This window comes from Sphaeramia orbicularis, unplaced genomic scaffold (assembly GCF_902148855.1).
Source record: "Sphaeramia orbicularis unplaced genomic scaffold, fSphaOr1.1, whole genome shotgun sequence".
Taxonomy (NCBI): Eukaryota; Metazoa; Chordata; class Actinopteri; order Kurtiformes; family Apogonidae; genus Sphaeramia; species Sphaeramia orbicularis.
This window is the reverse complement of record NW_021941493.1, coordinates 26,472-32,249: the sequence shown is the minus strand read 5'-3', so window position 1 is coordinate 32,249 and position 5,778 is coordinate 26,472.

Genomic DNA, 5,778 nt, shown 5'->3' with positions numbered 1-5,778 from the left:
AATGAACGGGCATTAGCATTAACATTAGCATTAGCATTACCTGTTACAGTAACATTAACATTGACATTAACTTTAGCATTAACATTAACTGTAGCATTAATATTAGCATTAGCATTAACAGTAACATTGACATTAACAGTAACTTTAACATGACATTAACAGTAACATTAATATTAGCGTTAGCATTAATAGTAGCATTAGCATTAACAGTAACAGTAACATTAGCATTAGCATTATCAGTAGCAGTAGCATTAACATTAGCATTAACAGTAACAGTAGCATTAAAAGTAGCATTAGCATTAACATTAGCATTAGCCTTAACAATAGCATTACTATTAGCATTAGCATTACCGGTAGTTTTATATTATTTTCAGCAGGTTTTGCCTCAAAAACAGTTTTGTTTGTTTTCTCTTTTTTCCGTTTTCTTGTTGTTTTTTAACACTTTTAACTTGATTTTTGTCTGTTGAATCTTAATCTGTGTTGTTTCTTTTTTTCGTCTTTCTCCAAAATGCCGTTGTTTTGCTCTGATCTTCAAAGTTTGTGAAAGTGATGAGTTTTTCTCCAAACCTCCAGTCTGTTTCACTTTGGACAGTTCCATCCAAACAGTTCAGAACGGAGATGATGTGGAACTGTTCTCAGATCTACCAGGATCTCAGACTGTGTAGAACTCAGACTGTGCAGAACTCAGACTGTGTAGAACTCAGACTGTGCAGAACTCAGACTGTGTAGAACTCAGACTGTGCAGAACTCAGACTGTGTAGAACTCAGACTGTGCAGAACTCAGACTGTGTAGAACTCAGACTGTGTAGAACTCTGTGTAGAACTCAGACTGTGCAGAACTCTGTGTAGAACTCAGACTGTGTAGAACTCAGACTGTGTAGAACTCTGTGCAGAACTCAGACTGTGTAGAACTCAGACTGTGCAGAACTCTGTGTAGAACTCAGACTGTGTAGAACTCAGACTGTGCAGAACTCTGTGTAGAACTCAGACTGTGTAGAACTCAGACTGTGTAGAACTCTGTGCAGAACTCAGACTGTGTAGAACTCAGACTGTGCAGAACTCTGTGTAGAACTCAGACTGTGCAGAACTCTGTGTAGAACTCAGACTGTGTAGAACTCTGTGTAGAACTCAGACTGTGCAGAACTCAGACTGTGCAGAACTCTGTGCAGAACTCAGACTGTGTAGAACTCAGACTGTGTAGAACTCTGTGTAGAACTCAGACTGTGCAGAACTCAGACTGTAGAACTCAGACTGTGCAGAACTCAGACTGTAGAACTCAGACTGTGTAGAACTCAGACTGTGCAGAACTCTGTGTAGAACTCAGACTGTGTAGAACTCAGACTGTGCAGAACTCAGACTGTAGAACTCAGACTGTGTAGAACTCAGACTGTAGAACTCAGACTGTGCAGAACTCAGACTGTGTAGAACTCAGACTGTAGAACTCAGACTGTGTACAACTCAGACTGTGCCGAACTCTGTGTAGAACTCAGACTGTGCAGAACTCTGTGTAGAACTCAGACTGTGTAGAACTCAGACTGTGCAGAACTCAGACTGTGTAGAACTCAGACTGTGCAGAACTCTGTGTAGAACTCAGATTGTGCAGAACTCTGTGCAGAACTCAGACTGTGTAGAACTCAGACTGTGCAGAACTCTGTGTAGAACTCAGACTGTGTAGAACTCAGACTGTGCAGAACTCAGACTGTGTAGAACTCTGTGTAGAACTCAGACTGTGTAGAAGTCTGTGTAGAACTCAGACTGTGCAGAACTCTGTGTAGAACTCAGACTGTGTAGAACTCTGTGTAGAACTCAGACTGTGCAGAACTCTGTAGAACTCAGACTGTGCAGAACTCTGTGTAGAACTCAGACTGTGTAGAACTCAGACTGTGCAGAACTCTGTGTAGAACTCAGACTGTGTAGAACTCAGACTGTGCAGAACTCTGTGTAGAACTCTGTGTAGAACTCAGACTGTGCAGAACTCTGTGTAGAACTCAGACTGTGTAGAACTCTGTGTAGAACTCAGACTGTGCAGAACTCTGTAGAACTCAGACTGTGCAGAACTCTGTGTAGAACTCAGACTGTGCAGAACTCAGACTGTGTAGAACTCAGACTGTGCAGAACTCAGACTGTAGAACTCAGACTGTGTAGAACTCAGACTGTAGAACTCAGACTGTGCAGAACTCAGACTGTGTAGAACTCAGACTGTGCAGAACTCAGACTGTAGAACTCAGACTGTGCAGAACTCAGACTGTAGAACTCAGACTGTGTAGAACTCAGACTGTGCAGAACTCTGTGTAGAACTCAGACTGTGTAGAACTCAGACTGTGCAGAACTCAGACTGTAGAACTCAGACTGTGTAGAACTCAGACTGTAGAACTCAGACTGTGCAGAACTCAGACTGTGTAGAACTCAGACTGTGTAGAACTCCGACTGTGCAGAACTCTGTGTAGAACTCAGACTGTGCAGAACTCTGTGTAGAACTCAGACTGTGTAGAACTCAGACTGTGTAGAACTCTGTGTAGAACTCAGACTGTGCAGAACTCTGTGTAGAACTCAGACTGTGTAGAACTCAGACTGTGCAGAACTCTGTGCAGAACTCAGACTGTGTAGAACTCAGACTGTGCAGAACTCTGTGTAGAACTCAGACTGTGCAGAACTCTGTGCAGAACTCAGACTGTGTAGAACTCAGACTGTGCAGAACTCAGACTGTGTAGAACTCAGACTGTGTAGAACTCAGACTGTGCAGAACTCTGTGTAGAACTCAGATTGTGCAGAACTCTGTGCAGAACTCAGACTGTGTAGAACTCAGACTGTGCAGAACTCTGTGTAGAACTCAGACTGTGCAGAACTCTGTGTAGAACTCAGACTGTGTAGAACTCTGTGTAGAACTCAGACTGTGCAGAACTCTGTAGAACTCAGACTGTGCAGAACTCTGTGTAGAACTCAGACTGTGCAGAACTCAGACTGTGTAGAACTCAGACTGTGTAGAACTCAGACTGTGCAGAACTCAGACTGTAGAACTCAGACTGTGTAGAACTCAGACTGTAGAACTCAGACTGTGCAGAACTCAGACTGTGCAGAACTCAGACTGTGTAGAACTCAGACTGTGCAGAACTCAGACTGTGTAGAACTCTGTGTAGAACTCAGACTGTGTAGAACTCTGTGTAGAACTCAGACTGTGCAGAACTCTGTGTAGAACTCAGACTGTGTAGAACTCTGTGTAGAACTCAGACTGTGTAGAACTCTGTGTAGAACTCAGACTGTGCAGAACTCTGTAGAACTCAGACTGTGCAGAACTCTGTGTAGAACTCAGACTGTGTAGAACTCAGACTGTGCAGAACTCTGTGTAGAACTCAGACTGTGTAGAACTCAGACTGTGCAGAACTCTGTGTAGAACTCAGACTGTGTAGAACTCTGTGTAGAACTCAGACTGTGCAGAACTCTGTGTAGAACTCAGACTGTGTAGAACTCTGTGTAGAACTCAGACTGTGCAGAACTCTGTAGAACTCAGACTGTGCAGAACTCTGTGTAGAACTCAGACTGTGCAGAACTCAGACTGTGTAGAACTCAGACTGTGCAGAACTCAGACTGTAGAACTCAGACTGTGTAGAACTCAGACTGTAGAACTCAGACTGTGCAGAACTCAGACTGTGCAGAACTCAGACTGTGTAGAACTCAGACTGTGTAGAACTCTGTGTAGAACTCAGACTGTGCAGAACTCAGACTGTAGAACTCAGACTGTGCAGAACTCAGACTGTAGAACTCAGACTGTGTAGAACTCAGACTGTGCAGAACTCTGTGTAGAACTCAGACTGTGTAGAACTCAGACTGTGCAGAACTCAGACTGTAGAACTCAGACTGTGTAGAACTCAGACTGTAGAACTCAGACTGTGTAGAACTCAGACTGTGCAGAACTCTGTGTAGAACTCAGACTGTGCAGAATTCAGACTGTGTAGAACTCAGACTGTGTAGAACTCAGACTGTGCAGAACTCAGACTGTAGAACTCAGACTGTGTAGAACTCAGACTGTAGAACTCAGACTGTGCAGAACTCAGACTGTGCAGAACTCAGACTGTGTAGAACTCAGACTGTGTAGAACTCAGACTGTGTAGAACTCTGTGTAGAACTCAGACTGTGCAGAACTCAGACTGTAGAACTCAGACTGTGCAGAACTCAGACTGTAGAACTCAGACTGTGTAGAACTCAGACTGTGCAGAACTCTGTGTAGAACTCAGACTGTGTAGAACTCAGACTGTGCAGAACTCAGACTGTAGAACTCAGACTGTGTAGAACTCAGACTGTAGAACTCAGACTGTGCAGAACTCAGACTGTGTAGAACTCAGACTGTAGAACTCAGACTGTGTAGAACTCAGACTGTGCAGAACTCTGTGTAGAACTCAGACTGTGCAGAATTCTGTGTAGAACTCAGACTGTGTAGAACTCAGACTGTGCAGAACTCAGACTGTGTAGAACTCAGACTGTGCAGAACTCTGTGTAGAACTCAGACTGTGCAGAACTCTGTGTAGAACTCAGACTGTGTAGAACTCAGACTGTGCAGAACTCTGTGTAGAACTCAGACTGTGCAGAACTCTGTGTAGAACTCAGACTGTGCAGAACTCTGTGTAGAACTCAGACTGTGTAGAACTCAGACTGTGCAGAACTCTGTGTAGAACTCAGACTGTGCAGAACTCTGTGTAGAACTCAGACTGTGCAGAACTCTGTGTAGAACTCAGACTGTGTAGAACTCAGACTGTGCAGAACTCTGTGTAGAACTCAGACTGTGTAGAACTCAGACTGTGCAGAACTCTGTGTAGAACTCAGACTGTGCAGAACTCTGTGTAGAACTCAGACTGTGTAGAACTCAGACTGTGCAGAACTCTGTGTAGAACTCAGACTGTGCAGAACTCTGTGTAGAACTCAGACTGTGTAGAACTCTGTGTAGAACTCAGACTGTGTAGAACTCTGTGTAGAACTCAGACTGTGCAGAACTCAGACTGTAGAACTCAGACTGTGTAGAACTCAGACTGTAGAACTCAGACTGTGCAGAACTCAGACTGTGTAGAACTCAGACTGTAGAACTCAGACTGTGTAGAACTCAGACTGTGCAGAACTCTGTGTAGAACTCAGACTGTGCAGAATTCTGTGTAGAACTCAGACTGTGTAGAACTCAGACTGTGCAGAACTCAGACTGTGTAGAACTCAGACTGTGTAGAACTCAGACTGTGCAGAACTCTGTGTAGAACTCAGACTGTGCAGAACTCTGTGTAGAACTCAGACTGTGTAGAACTCAGACTGTGCAGAACTCTGTGTAGAACTCAGACTGTGCAGAACTCTGTGTAGAACTCAGACTGTGCAGAACTCTGTGTAGAACTCAGACTGTGTAGAACTCAGACTGTGCAGAACTCTGTGTAGAACTCAGACTGTGTAGAACTCAGACTGTGCAGAACTCTGTGTAGAACTCAGACTGTGTAGAACTCAGACTGTGCAGAACTCTGTGTAGAACTCAGACTGTGTAGAACTCAGACTGTGCAGAACTCTGTGTAGAACTCAGACTGTGCAGAACTCTGTGTAGAACTCAGACTGTGCAGAACTCTGTGTAGAACTCAGACTGTGTAGAACTCAGACTGTGCAGAACTCTGTGTAGAACTCAGACTGTGCAGAACTCTGTGTGCAGAGTCTGATGCATCAGGGATCTGAGTCCCGCCCCCGTCCTCTTCCCCTTCATTAACCTCCTGTCACTCAGTCGCTCTCCTTCCATCTGCTTTAATTTGTTCGTCTCAG